General features: G+C 40.5%; 1 protein-coding gene across 3 annotated transcripts in view; it reads right to left on the minus strand.

Annotated features, from left to right (window-relative positions):
• Positions 1–15616, minus strand: part of LOC140729162 (PALM2-AKAP2 fusion protein-like) — a 543495-nt gene that overhangs the window by 270062 nt on the left and 257817 nt on the right. Inside the window, exon 1 of one of the 3 annotated variants that reach the window (XM_073048622.1) lies at positions 6875–7009. The exons of the other annotated variants lie outside the window; for them this stretch is intronic. The gene's annotated coding sequence lies outside the window, so the exon portion shown is untranslated. Of the gene's footprint in view, positions 1–6874; positions 7010–15616 lie in introns of those variants that run through there. 3 annotated transcript variants of the gene reach the window in all.

Raw genomic sequence — 15616 nt, forward strand, 5'->3', positions numbered from 1 at the left:
AGCAAGCACAGGGGTGGTGGAAAACAGGATTGGTGCGAGTCAGGGCACGGGTAAAAGTTTGGATAATATTATGTTTAAGAAGGATGCACAGAGGAAGGGTATCAGAAGTGCATTGGAATAGTCCAGTCTAGCAGCATCAAGGTATGGAGAAGGGTCTCTGCAGCAGATGAGGTGAGGCAGTGGCAGAGTAGGACATAACTGAGATTCATATTTAGTGGTGTTGCAGATCTGTGTTTCGAAGCACATCTTGGGATTAAATATGACTTCAGGATTGAAAACTGTCTGGTTTCGCTTCAGAACAGGTGTTGGGGAAGGGATGAGGTTTGTTTGCTCTCAATTGCTCATTGCATAAAGCCTTTTGAGTGAAACTAGAGGAGTAAATTTCTGAGTTTGATCTCTCATCTGCACTGAACTGAAAGTTGTTGCAAGAAATTTCTTTATTAAGGATGTGACAATTAGCCACTGATCATTTGCAGATGTTCCTTAGTGGCAAGTCCCTAATTAAAGAGAAAAAGAACATAAGGGGTTCAGCTGTCCCTGCTGAAATCTCTGGAATTCCCTCTCCAAACCTCTCTGCCTTTCCTTTTTAGGCTCTGCTTAAAACCCTTGAAAGCTACTTTTTGACCAAACACATGATGAGTTATCGTAATGCTTCATTCTTTGGTTTGAGGCACTCTGTTGGTCAGATGTTTCATCCTAGCTCACTAAGTACAGTTGGTAAATGCAAGGCAGGGCAGTATGATATGGAGAGCAAGCTGTTGGCATGCAGCGGACTCCCCCTCTTCACGCAGCTGATAAATTCAAAGGAACGGCAGAGACCGATTCTGCTTGGCACCAGCGGCCTTGCATGAGTTGCCAGTCAGTGTTGAACTCAATGTATTACTGCCTTAGGACTCCAGTTCTGGGGTTTCCTTGGAGTTTACTCCGGAAGTCTTCCTCATGAGTGAGTATAGCCACAAGGCAGCAGTGGTTTGAGATCAGAGTTTTCCTTTTCCTAGATGAGTTGCCAGCTGTGGCTGATGAACCCTATTTGCCCAAAGCGACTGGGTTTTAAAATGCCAGTAACCCGCCTTTGTTCCTTCTCTCAGTAGAAGCGGTTCTGATGGACTTAGAAGCTAAGCCCCATGTGAAGCCAGGAGCTGGTCGTGATGGTCAGAGGTTATATGGGACACATGCCATTGGGAACATTTAATAGGTAGTGGGAGCTTTTCCCTTCTACACTTCCAGCTATGACAACTGTTATGACCCCAGCCCCTTCCTTTGTGAGATTCGCAAGAGCCCTAGTCAAGGGGGGGGGGGTCAAATGACCCAAGAGAGAGAGGGAGACGTGCTGAAGACCACGTTCCCCCGGGAAGCAGAATAAAGCGACTCTTTGACTATTGTCTCATGAAGACCACGTGTAAAGCCCTCGGGCAAAGTGGGCTGGTTGAGAGAGATTGACACCGGCGGTCCCGTGAGGAAGTATAAAGGAGGGTCTGGGGGGGGGTGGGGGAGGACCCCTTCAGAAGCACCAGAAGATATGCGAGAATTCCTGCGACAGCGTTTTGGAGAGCGACAGCCGGTGGTGGGGTTCGTGTGCGTCTTTTCCTTGCCTGGGATTGGCGACCTCACCACGGAAGAACGGCCTAGCTACAGGGGAAGCCACAGATGAGAGTCCATTCCCCAACAAGACTTCCGACTACCTCCTACAGGTTGGAAAACCTGTCGGGTAAATGTTTCATTCTCTCTCTCTCTTTCTAACAAAAGTGCACCAACGCGACACCACGACAACAGCAGCGGGTGGAACTGCAGTGACCGCAAAAAGACTTTGAAATATCCAGTAAACAAAATATATCTACATTACCCCTAGACAACGATAGAGCTTATTTCTGATTGATTATTACTATACCTGTGCTTTAGATTGAGTTGTGACGACGTACATGATCTGAATGTTTTGTATTAACCATGCGTTTGTGCCCCTTTATAAATAAAAACGTTTGAAAATAGTAGTATCAGGCTTCAGCGGACCCATCTATCTTTGCTGATAAGTCACCCGGTTACTGGGGAACGTAACACAACCTTAAGGAACCATTCTTTGGTCTAATGCTGCTCTATCTCTGCTAACCTTGCTCTATGATGCCTTGGAGGCATTTACAATGTCGGAGGTGGTAGGTAGGAACTGATGTTGATGAAGCTTCATCGTGAAGCATCAGGAGCTGAGTGGCTGACACACTTGAAACACATTGTCCAACTTCGGTGGATTTCCCAAGAAAATACAAGTCAGCACTCTTAAGTGACGACTATAGGGACAATGATAGAGTATCTCAGATATTTATTTGTTGGGCATCATGTTATGTTAAAGCAGTAAAGGATTAGGGAACATTTATCATATACCTCAGTACTTCTATTTACCTTTATGGGGGTGAAACCTGATAGGTACCAGTAACAGATCAAACCGTTCACAACTTTTATCTTTGAGATGGGATTCTGAGGTTATATTTATTGCCAGAGAGCAATCTGTGGACTTTTCCAGCATTCATTTGAGAGATCACTCCAATCAGGAAACTGCTAAACTTAAGGTTGTTCTAACTTCATCCCCACCTCTCTCTGAAATTTCCTGCCATTGTTTAGATTCCTTTCGATGGGCAGATCCCACAGCAAGAAAGACTTCCGTTTTTATTTGCACTGTTTAATATGCGTGATAACATCAAGGTATTTGGCTCGTACAATATGATTCCTAAGTCAACATTTCATTGAATCCTAACTCAACCACCCACTGTCCTGCTTGCTTTTGAACCGAATGGTTGAAGTGGCTTCCCAACATCCTCATAATGTGATCACTTCCTTCCACAAATGTTCAGAAATCCCACACTCCTGTAAAATTTTAAATTAATTCCTATACACCAGAACTATCCACACATTTACTTTAGAACTTAAAGTACAAGTTCTACATCCTTTAGTCATGTGAACTCTTGCAAGTTTTCATTTTTGTTGAAATATGGAGATGGAGTGTAACAAGAATGTTTATTTTACACAAGAGATTCTGTAGATGCTGGAAATCCAGAGTAACACATACAAAATGCTGCAGGAATTCAGCAGGTCAGGTAGTATCTGTGGAAATGAATAAGCAGTCGATGATTTGGGCTGACACCTGATGAGGGGTCTTGGCCTCAAACGTCGATTGTTAACTCATTCCCTTAGATGCAGTGTGACCTGCTGAGTTCCTCCATGCTGTTGTAAGGTTATTTTATACTCTGTTTTCAAGAAACTGTGCAGATTTAGTTATTGAATCTGCCAATCATCCCATTGGTTCAGTTGTAATGGAGGGAACATGGTAGATGACTTGCAATAGCACGTTCCAACAAACAGCAACGTAACAATGACCAGGTAATCTGTGTTGCAGTCATAGCGTGTGGGTGATAACTATGACTTAGAAAACTTTGGTCTTCATCAAAATTGTGTCATGTCCTTCATATTCAACCAAAACTGAAGCTCCATGTGAAGTCCCAGAACAAAAGAGAGTGCCTTTGACAGTATAGCATTCCCTCAGTGATATGGCGGGTTAGGGGGTGGGTGCATAACATTTTAGAGTGGGATACAAACTCACAACTTTCAGCTGCAGGCAAGAGTGCTTCCTACTGAATTATAGCTTGGCACAGATGGGAAGATGGTGGGCAGTGTAAGTGTTGCACTGGTGGATCTACACAAGCAATCTCTGAGTGACCATACTGCAAATATGTTATTATAAATTACATTCACTGTCCAAGGTCTCGGGGCTTTTGGCCAAGCTCAGCTTTCTAAAACAGCAGCTGACTCTTCCAGCAGCCAAAGAGATGCTTCTAAGTAAGTTAAACTTCCAAGCAAAATTCTCAGACTTACTCAGTTCTTACTGAGTCTCCTGTCATAAACAAGTGAACAACTGGGTCACCTGGCCTGATGATGTAACTGAAACATATCACATGCATGTGAAGTCACCAAGTAGTTAAAAAAGCAGTGTAAATATCAGAGAGCTGTCAGACTTGTTAGGAATGGTCAAGGAATGACAGGGTGGCTAGAATCCGTTCCTCTGCCTTTTATTTCCATGATCGATGACTCACGTATCTATAGCTCATTGGCTTATCTTTTTTGACTTATAGGAACTGTGTCTGTATTTTGGAAATCTTCTGTGTTTTAGAAAGTGTTTGTAATTTGGAAATAACTTATAAGATAGAAACTTTGTGAGTTTTAAATGTGCTTAAGGAATTTCATCTAAATTTAAACAAGTATCACTAAAAGTAAATGAACCGTGTTTAAACTACTTTGTTAGGTAGAAGAATCTTGGTAAGCGGGGTGGGTGGGGGGGGGGTACGGAGGACACGCACTGCTCAAATAGAGGGTATTGGCAGTTAAACTCTCTGTGGAGAATAAACAGGGAGGTGATCTAACCTTTGAAGATTAGATCAATAGCCTTAGGTGGCTATTGTATAACTTCTCTTCAGTAAGGGTACCTGTAGCTATCTACAGTCAATAGGGTTTAAGATTACACAAGTGAATCTGCAGATGCTGGAAATAAATAAAAACACAAAATGCTGGCAGAACTCAGCAGGCCAGACAGCATCTATGGGAGGAGGTAGTGACAACGTTTCGGGCTGAAACCCTTCCGTCGTCACTACCTCCTCCCATAGATGCTGTCTGGCCTGCTGAGTTCTGCCAGCACTTGGTGTTTTTATAGGGGTTAAGATCTTCATTTAAGTTTGGAATTTTGTGGACAGCAAATTCAATATCATCACATTATTAGTTTTCTGTGAGGAGGTTCGGGCCCCATTCCCTACGTGCTTCCATTGTACGGCAGGGAGGTGTTCTGACCCTACTGAATAATCTAGTGACAACCCAATGCCAGGTCTTTGTGAAGGAATTTCCTAAACAGATCAGTTCCCCCAACTATCGCAGGGCTTCTTGCTGTTGTACACTTTATTTGGAAGCTGGAGGAGCACTGTCAGCGCATTGATGGTCTTGGATAATGTGGGATCTCATCCAGAACCCAATGCTTCCTGCTGATTTTCCCTGAAGTTATGGTAATGTGGAAGGGCTTTGGTTTTTAGGATTTAATATCTTGATGCCAAATATTAAAAATGAGTGTTGGATGGGAAATAAATTATTTCCTTGAAGTTTAAGGCTTGTTTTTTTTGTGAAATGTTCAAACATCTAACAATGATTTATATTTCTATAGTACCATTCACATACATGAGATGTCCAAAAATACTCGTGCATCTCCAATTGATATACTGGTGAAAATCAAGGCATGCAGCATCCAAGTTATTGTCAGCAAGCTCCACAATAGTATAATGATTATCACCCGATTACCTATTTCACTAAGGTTAAGGCAGAAGTAAATTTCAAGGAAGGACTCTCCCTATTTCCCACAAAACAGCACCATGGTGCATTTTATGTCATAATGACGTCGAATTATATAGCACAAAATCAGCCCCTTGAGCCAAACATTTTCACATCAACCAAGCGGCGGCCATTTGCCTCCTTATGGTCCATATCCTTCTTGTTTATCCATGTACCTGTTTAAATGTCCTTCAGTAGTTGTGTGGGAGAATAAGGAGGCCCTGGATTAATACTACCCAGCAAGTGGCAATCCCATCAACACTGTGTTCCCTCAGTACTGAACCAGTGGTGTCATGTTAGATTTTTTTTTAATACTCGGAACTTCAAAGTGAGACTTCAACCCATGTACGCTACTTCAATATTCTTTCCTCTCTTTTTGCCTATTTATTAAATTTAATTTTTAAAGATATATTTCTCATTGTAATTCATAGTTTTTAAAAATTATAATGTATTGCAATGTACTGCTGCCGCAAAACAGCACATTTCATGACATATGCCAGTGATGTTAAACCTGGTTCTTATTCTGGACCCAGAGCCCTTCGATTCAAAGATGACAGGTATATGCATTGTGTCACCGCCAGTAACAATGTGATCTTTGGAGCTACAGCCAAAGCATTTCATCTAAATAAAGGCAATGCTTTGTACTTCCATTATACATATTTATCCTAGTAACACATAACAACATCAGAAACATATTTATAATTATGTTGTCCCCGTTGCAGAGTGAAAATTCTCCCCACCCATTGAGGGTGACTCCAAGCTAACATTCCAGTGGTGCCAGGAAGTACAACAGTTCCTCGTTTTAGCTTCGGAAAGCAGCCAAAAGGGAATTTGGGATAGTTCCAAACCTTCTCAGGGTGAGACCAATGATAGCAGCAGATATTAAGTCAAGCAGAAGGAAAGATATTTTTTCCTTCGTAAAATGGAGAGCTAATAAATGAAATATTAGAGTTTAAAATGAATAATGTCAGTTATCAAACAGGCAGCCTTTCTTCATCATGGATGTGTATATATAGACAGATGAAGGATTTCCTTGAAAGGATCTGGAGCCTGTCCTTGATAAATCGTGGAAATAAAGTCCTTATCATTGACTCTCTTGCGTGTATATAATTGTTCATCGAGGATACTCAGTGCGTTGACAACTGCTGTAAATGCTTAAATTTCCAGCTTAATTACCAGCCCAAAACACTGCCCATATCAACACATGAAAGAAAATCTGAAACAGCAGAGAATAATTTCATGGAGGTTTGAAGCAGCAGTTCTTGCTGAATCCTCCTTTTATAGACCTTCCTCTGCATGCCTCAAACAGATCATTTAGACATCCATGATTCATTGAAACAATTACTTTTATCAAGCACCGTGCAGTGCTGTATCTTAATAAAAAGAGCTGATCAAATAGAAAATGAGTCTAACCTTATTTACAATTCCTGCTAGGGATATATCACCTGCTTTAAATTATTTGAGCTGTATTTCCAGACCCCTTCACTATACAATATAACTGAAACCAGTGCTGACATCTTACCTCCTGCCATTCTCCTCAGAGCCTTTCTTCCAACTAGCTGCTTTTTTTCCTCATTCAAAATACAGCCCGGTGCAAACCAGGAGAGAAATTCATATCCCACACAAATCTCGTCCACTCTTTTCTGCTTTGTTACACTCCTAAGGAATCTGTTCAGGGTCAGCGAAGGCAGAGAAAGTGCATTAAATTCTCCTGTTACCCAGGTGTCAGAGCTGGGCTCAGCTGCAACCCGGCTCCAATCTGAGTGCGATCCTTGCTCTGTTCAGAGAATTACATGGCTGCTGCAGATGGAAGCTCTCTGATTCAAAGGGGCCTCCATCCACTGCTCTGGACGCTAATTCATTAGCGAGCTGCGAGATTGTAACTAAACGTTTATAAGTGTCACTTATTGACCCTGAGAGTAATTGAGTAATTTTTATTTATTAATTCATTCCAGACAAGTGGCGTCACTGGCTAGTGTAACATTTATTTTCTTTTGTCATTGCCCTGTAGGCGCCAGGTTCAGCTGAGTGGCACAGCTAGCATAACCGCTCTCTCACAATGCTGAGCCCTGATCTCCAGTGCTGTCTGTATGGAGTTTGCACCCTCCCTCTGTGACTACGTGGGTTTCCCCTGGGGTGCTTCAGTTTCTCCCCACAACCTAATGATGTGCAGGTTGGTCAGGTAATTGGCTGTTGTAAATTTTCCTAAGAATGCAGGTGAGTTGGAAAATCTGGTGATGGGGGGAGAGAGGAGGAGATGAGAATGTAGTATTAGTGTAAACAGGTACTTGATTGCCAGCATGGATTGAGTGGGCTGAAGGGCCTATCTGCATGTTGTATCTCTCTGAGTCTAATTTAAAGGATATTATGAGTCAGGAGCTGTGTATAGACAAGCCTCAGTAAGGAGAGTAAAGTTCCCTCTTTCCCTGAAGAGAAACCAGATGAGGTCTTTATAACAATACAGTAATTTTGTGGTCATCCTTAATAATTTGTCTTTTTAATTTCAGATTTAATTAGAAGTTTATAAAATTATGAGAGGCATGGAAAGGGTAGACAGTCAGAATACCAGAGGACATGCATTTAAAGTGAGAGGGGAAAAGTTTAATAGAAATTGCTGTGCTTTGTACCTTCAAAACATTAAACTAATTCAAGGGAAGACACGGGAGTCTGACATGCGGGTGTAACTTTGGGTTTACTTTAAGCGAGGCACACATGTATCACGTGGAAGCGTGATGACATATACAATCCACGTATTTATACATATAACCTGTAATGAATTATTTAAACAAATGGGAATCCTTAATCAAACAATATATATACAAGATCACTCAAACATTACTTAAAAGTTAAATACACAACAGAATGTGTTGGGCAAGGGTTTTGTACAGAGAGCAGTGACAGGATACCAAGGATAGTGATAGGAGCAGACAGAGTTGTGACATTTAGGACTCTTTTAAATAAAGGCACAAATACGTAGGGAATGAAATGATATGGAAAGGAATCAGGAATGGGGAAAGTGATTTAGCTTAATTTGGCATTGTGTCTGGTGCAGAGGGCCTAATCCTGTGTTCTTCCAATCTATGTTCTGTGTACATATAAACGGCACAGGGTTGGTCATCTTGGATGAGCTGTATTGAAGTGCCTGTTTCCATGCTCCGTGACTCTATAATTACTTGAATTTTGCTTTCCTAGTGTCATTCAGACTAATGGAGAATCATGTCTTCTCAACAGCAGCACAGGCTTTTGGCTTTGAGTCCTGTATTCAGTAACCAATGTGCAGTGTTACTCTACCTCCTGTGTACAATATGCCTATGATGAAAGCTTTAAAACAAAGGTTATTGGGCAGCCTTGTCTTGCTGTAGAACCAGGTCCCTCTCTGGGGAGCAAAGAACAAGGTCAATACTAACACTTCCAAAGGTACATGCACATTTAGTAGATGTACTCTCAATCCTTGTTATCTGCACACATACCGTCTGCTGACCCACAGGCTTGCAAGATGGAATCAGGAACACAGGGAACGTGAATGTTGGTAGGATTGCCGCGATCCGGAACGTGAACTGGGTGAGTTGATGGAGCTGGAACCAGGATGTAGAACAGTTGTGCAACAGGAAGTGTCATTAGTGTCAGGACTGGGAACACCATGATTCAGGGAAGTTCAAAGTAAATGTATTATCAAAGTACATGTATGTCACTATTTACCTCCCTGAGATTCATTTTCCTGTGGGCACTCACAGTAAAAACAAAGGAACACAATAGAATGGAATAAATGCACAAAACAAGATGAACAAATGACCAATGTGCAAATAGCAACAAGCTGTGCAAATAGAAAAATAGAAAAAAAAATGAACAATAAATATTGAGAATATGAATGCGGGTGCCTGCAAACTGTAACTATAAAGTTGAAACTTACATAGAAGTTGTTATATTCATGAAGGGGCCGGTCACTGGATGTGAATGCAATTCTAGTGCCATTGCCAGCTGTATCTGTGTTTGTTGGTCATCTGTCCTTCCACCTCATAGATCATGACTTAAGTATTGTGGTTTTTGGATGCAACATTCACCAGAGGGTATAATTCATTCTGATCCTCTCACAGTGGTTGAGAGGGAATATTGCACTGGGGAAGCTGTTGTCTTTCAGATGAGATTTTAAACCCAGGTCTGATCTGCTGTCTTATGTGGAAATAAAGATCTCAATGCAAATTTCTGTAGGTGTATTGTAGAGAGCAATCTACTACTTGCATCAAAGCCTGGTATGGAGCCTCCAATCACAGGGTTGGAAGAGGCTGCAGAGGGTTGTAGATTCAGCCAGTTCCATTATAGGCACTATAGACCTCCTCATCTTCGAGGACTTCTTCATGAGGTGGCATCCATCACTAAGACCCTCATCCTTTGGGACCTCCCTCTTCTTATTACTAGCATCAGATTGGAAGTAAAGTACCTGAATGCCCACACTCATTGAGTCTGAAACAGCTTTTTTCCCTCTGCTGTCAGATTTCTGAATGGTCCATGAACCCACGAACACTACCTTAATTTTTATTTATTCTGTAATTGTAGTAGTTTCATGTTTTTGCACTGTATTGTTTCCAAAAAGCAGCAGATATTACTTCATATAAAACAGTGATGACAAATATGATTTTTGATTCAGATTCATAATGTTAATTTGTGGGAGAGTTAAATCTAGTCTCTTGCTCAATATTTGTACCTCAAACAACAACTGTCATGATAGATTAGTGACATTGTGCTGTTCTAGATCCGTGGAATTGCAGAGTTATACAAGATGGACATAGACCTTTTGGTTCAATTCATCCATGCCAATCAAGATGCAACCTAATCTAGTCTCATTAGCCTTCATTTGGTCTATTGGCCATAAACCTTACCCATCCATGTACTTGTCCAAGTATCTTTTAGATGTTGCAATTGTGACCTCCCTCAATTACTTCCTTTAGCAGCTCTTTCTAAGTACCTCTTCAATCAGATGTCTACAGACAACCATCTGAACAAAGAGGTTGCTCTTCAGGTCCCTTTTAAATTATAGAAAGCTCCAACAAATAATGGGACAATGACCACCTAATCGCTGACTGAGAAGTATAGAGTACTCAAGGGAATGGACCCAACCTTTTTTAGAATAGATCCATGGTAAAGATATTGAACACTTCACCCAAGTTATGAAGTGTGTCACCACACATCAAAGATGAAGTTATTCAATTATCTTGGTATTCTGGCGAAATAACAATTAAGCAATTGTTCCTGTGAATGATTAATTTTCTGGAGGAAAATATTCTTTTTCAAATTTAAAAGTGGATAAATCTCCGAGTCCTGATAGGATATTCCCCAGGACCTTGAGGGAAGTTTGTGTAGAGATAGCAGGAGCTCTGACGGAGATCTTTCAGATGTCATTAGAAACGGGGATTGTGCCGGAGGATTGGCGTATTGCTCATGTGGTTCCATTGTTTAAAAAGGGTTCTAGAAGTAAGCCTGGCAATTATAGATCTGTCAGTTTGACATCAGTGGTGGGTAAATTAATGGAAAGTATTCTTAGAGATAGTATTTATAATTATCTGGATAGACAGGATCTGATTAGGAGTAGCCAGCATGGATTTGTGCGTGGAAGGTCATGTTTGACAAACCTTATTGAATTTTTTGAAGAAGTTACAAGGAATGTTGACGAGGGTAAGGCAGTGGATGTAGTCTATATGGACTTCAGCAAGGCCTTTGACAAAGTTCCACATGGAAGGTTAGTTAAGAAGGTTCAGTCATTAGGTATTAATGCTGGAGTAATAAAATGGATTTGACAGTGGCTAGATGGGAAATGCCAGAGAGTAGTGGTGGATAATTGTTTATTGGGATGGAGGCCGGTGACTAGCGGGGTGCCTCAGGGATCTGTTTTGGGCCCAATGTTGTTTGTAATATACATAAATGATCTGGATGATGGGGTGGTAAATTGGATTAGTAAGTATGCCGATGATACTAAGGTAGGAGGTGTTGTGGATAATGAGGTGGGTTTTCAAAGCTTGCAGGGAGATTTATGCCGGTTAGAAGAATGGGCTGAACGTTGGCAGATGGAGTTTAATGCTGAGAAGTGTGAGGTTCTACATTTTGGCAGGAATAATCCAAATAGAACATACAGGGTAAATGGGAGGGCATTGAGGAATGCAGTGGAACAGAGAGATCTAGGAATAACAGTCAATAGTTCCCTGAAGGTGGAGTCTCATGTAGATAGGGTGGTGAAGAAGGCTTTTGGAATGCTGGCCTTTATAAATCAGAGCATTGAGTACAGAAGTTGGGATGTAATGTTAAAATTGTACAAGGCATTGGTAAGGCCAAATTTGGAATATTGTGTACAGTTCTGGTCACCGAATTATAGGAAAGATATCAATAAATTAGAGAGAGTGCAGAGACGATTTACTAGGATGTTACCTGGGTTTCAGCACTTAAGTTACAGAGAAAGGTTGAACAAGTTAGGTCTCTATTCATTGGAGCGTAGAAGGTTGAGGGGGGATTTGATCGAGGTATTTAAAATTTTGAGAGGGATAGATAGAGTTGACGTGAATAGGCTGTTTCCATTGAGAGTAGGGGAGATTCAAACGAGAGGACATGATTTGAGAGTTAGGGGGCAAAAGTTTAAGGGAAACACGAGGGGGTATTTCTTTACTCAGAGAGTGATAGCTGTGTGGAATGAGCTTCCTGTAGAAGTAGTAGAGGCCAGTTCAGTTGTGTCATTTAAGGTAAAATTGGATAGGTATATGGACAGGAAAGGAGTGGAGGGTTATGTGCTGAGTGCGGGTAGGTGGGACTAGGTGAGATTAAGAGTTCGGCACGGACTAGGAGGGCCGGAATGGCCTGTTTCCGTGCTGTGATTGTTATATGGTTATATGGTTATCTGAACGGCATGAGATGGCTCATTGTAGCATGGTGCCCCAAGTTGTTCAATATTATTTAGTGATTGATATTTGGATATGTTAATCTTCTTCTCAGACATTGCAGAGTCTGCAAAAGGTCTAGAGACTGTATTTTAAGTGCCAATAGCTCTTAAAGAATAATGTTCACACCCAATACTTCAGAAATCAAAGAAACAAAATAGTCTTTTGCTTACATATAGCTTTCACCCTCAGTACTTTATAGCCAATGTGTTGTTGGCTATAATGGAACAATATATCGTCACAGAGCAAACTCTCACAAATGGCAATGACCTGATGACCTATTTTTAAGTGTTGGCCGTTGAGAGATAGATATAGTCCAAAGATCCCATGCTTTTTTTTGAAATAGTTGACAAGAAATATTTTGTCATCTGCCTAAGAGAGACCAGATGTACAAAAGGCAGCAGTGATGACAACTTAGAAAGGCAAGAGTAATTCAAATAACTACACATTACAACAATGATATACAGAAGAGCATCTCTGAATACACAGCACATCAAACCTTGAAGTGGATGGGGCTCAGCAACAGAAGATCATGAACATACTCTCCGTGGTCACTTTGTTAAGTACAGGAAGTACCCAATAAAGTGGTCACTGAGTGTCTGTACCTATTTCCTCCATTGAAAATTGTTTTTGGACATACATCCATCACCCTTTTAGGCAGTCCATGCCAGAATACATTAGCCAGTTGCATAATTTTATTTCCCCACTTCATCTTTATTTCTTTTGGCAATTGTGTCATCTTTGTAAAGAATGTCACCAAGTTCCAAACTCCATTATTTTTGAGAACTGTAGGCTGTTAAAATTGATTTTTTTCTTTTATGTAATTGCATTTCAGCTCTGTATAATTTTCTTTGAAGACAAAAGTCTGCAAATGGAACGCAATAAAATATATTTCATTTCACCCCTCTGATCTTGCTTCTCCTTTCCATACCAAAGGCACTTACTCAGTTTCCCACAATTAATCCAAATGTTAAATTACTCAGGTACCTGGAGCATGTCTATTCACTACTACGTAAATGGCTAGACTGGGACCCCAAGTGGCAGGATTAAGCTGTGCAGTTTTGTACAAGTATTCTGCATTACTTCTGCAGCACCTTCCACAAGCGGGCTGTAAACGTGGGGAACACAGCAGCCAGATGACCAGAGAAACGAAGATGGCTTTGCTTGTTTATGCTAAAGTTGTCATGAATTGCACCCCACTTCACAAAGTTGTTTCAATGGAGCTGAGTTGCAAGGTGGTATGCAACTGACCACCTTCACCATTTCGGACTCATCACAAGCAAACAGGAAAAAAGTCTACATACCCAATCTGTTTTGATGATGTTGACAAAGATATTGCCCAGAAATATTGTGTTCTGTAGTGTGGGATTACTACATGACTAGATAGTACAACTGTATACAGTATATTACTATTTTCAAAATGGAAAGGAGTTAGAAGCTGTAACATAACAAATGGAGTTAGCTGTCCATATAGTGTTCAGGAATCATTTGGACACAGACATCTATATAATAAAATGGAACAAAGGTTATATCTCATGGGAGGGGAATAGCCTGGAACAGTGGGGGCAAGAAGTGATGCTTTGTTTGGGAGGTGCCATGGTGTCTCTGCTGCTTTCATTGTTGTTCTGCCTTCATTTCTGAGCACTGCTTCATGGCAGACACGATGGTCTTGAAAGGTACAGAGTACTGTACAAAGCGAACTTTCCAAGTGAGGGCATCATCCGACATCTTAGGTGTCCCTAAACCGAGTGACTTGCGAGGTCATTTCAGAGAACCTTGAAAAGTCAGCTAACATTTAGATCCAAATGCCACCAATGAATTTCCATAAATTAATACACAAAATAAGCATCTTAATTTTTTGACTCCATATAAAAGCATGATTTTTTTGATGTTTACAGAACTTCTTTACAAGGTTCTCAGTCTTGACCTTTTGAAAGTCACTGATAAGGGCCACATTATCTGCAAAAGCAAGGGTGGAGCAATAAAAGTTGCCCATTGCCAAATAAAAACTGGCACTCATTCCTACAAAAAAGGAAAAAGAAAAAAAGTCAAAATCAGGATATCCTGCTTCACCCTTCTCGGGATAGGGATGGGTCCAGTTTGCAATAAAAATTGATGTGCTGGAAAACAGTCCAAAATGAGGATAACAAAATGGTTGCCAACCCCCATAAGGGCCCAATGCTTTAAAAGCAAGGTTATGGCAACAGAGTCAGAGGTCTTAATGAGATCTATAAAAACTACATTCGACTGGCCCTATACTTAAATTGTTTAAAGTTTCCCTCCAAGAAAATATCGTAGCTAGATTTTTAGTATCTAGGTTGTGACAAGTCCTGAAATAAATCTGGATCTTGATCCTAAAATATTGTTTAGGGAAACAGCACTCTGTAGGGTTGGATTACTATATAAACATACGGTATTATATAACAATGTCAACCTTGTTCCAAAATGAATACAAAGCTAATTAATATTCAATATTTTATATACGACACAATGGACCCCATGACAATTCTAAATGCATTAACCTACCTTTTACAACCATTATTCAAAACTAAAACAGAATTACATTAAATGTAAATCGAAAAGTAAAAACTGCAGGTGTTGGAAATCTGAAATAAGAAAGGAAAATGCTGGAAATCAGCAGGTCGGGCAGAGAGTAGCAGGAATAACTTTTCAGAACAGTATTGATGTAAGGTCATTGCCCTGAAAGATTCTGTTTCTTTTGGAAACATTACCTGATCTTCTGAGTGTTTTCAGCACCTCTAAAGTCATTTCGCCCTATGATCCAGTCAAATATTCTAGGCCATCCTCATTCTCAATAATATGTTCTTCTCTCCTATTAATATGCTATATACCATTTACTCTGAGACAATTGAAAGTTGTTTTTGTGTGGAGTAGGCTTGATGTAAATGACATCGGATATTGCAGGTTTTATCACCAAATTTTGCTTACATAATACTTTTAAAATAGTAAACTACCCAAGACCCTTCCTTTGAGGATTATCCAATGGCTGTTAACATGAGTAGATATTAGGTCAAGTGGCCAAAATAAAGAGGTTTTATGGAGTGTTTTAAAAGGGGAGCAGCTTGAGGGTGCGAGAGAAGCTTGACAGAATTAAGCATTGTAAGTTTTTTTTAAACTCTCCTGATCACCTTCCTTAATTTTTTGCTATTGAATTCATTATTTAATGCTCTTCCTTTAAATTAGAATTGTCCTTGATTATGTCAATGTAATGTTGAGCTGGGAAGTACAGCTCCTTCTTATGTCTTTTATGTCTATTACTTTAACTATTGTGGTCTTTCTTTACCTTGATGCATACCACATAGGTCCAGCTGGTGTTAAGTGTA

This window comes from Hemitrygon akajei, chromosome 6 (assembly GCF_048418815.1).
Source record: "Hemitrygon akajei chromosome 6, sHemAka1.3, whole genome shotgun sequence".
Classification (NCBI taxonomy): Eukaryota; Metazoa; Chordata; class Chondrichthyes; order Myliobatiformes; family Dasyatidae; genus Hemitrygon; species Hemitrygon akajei.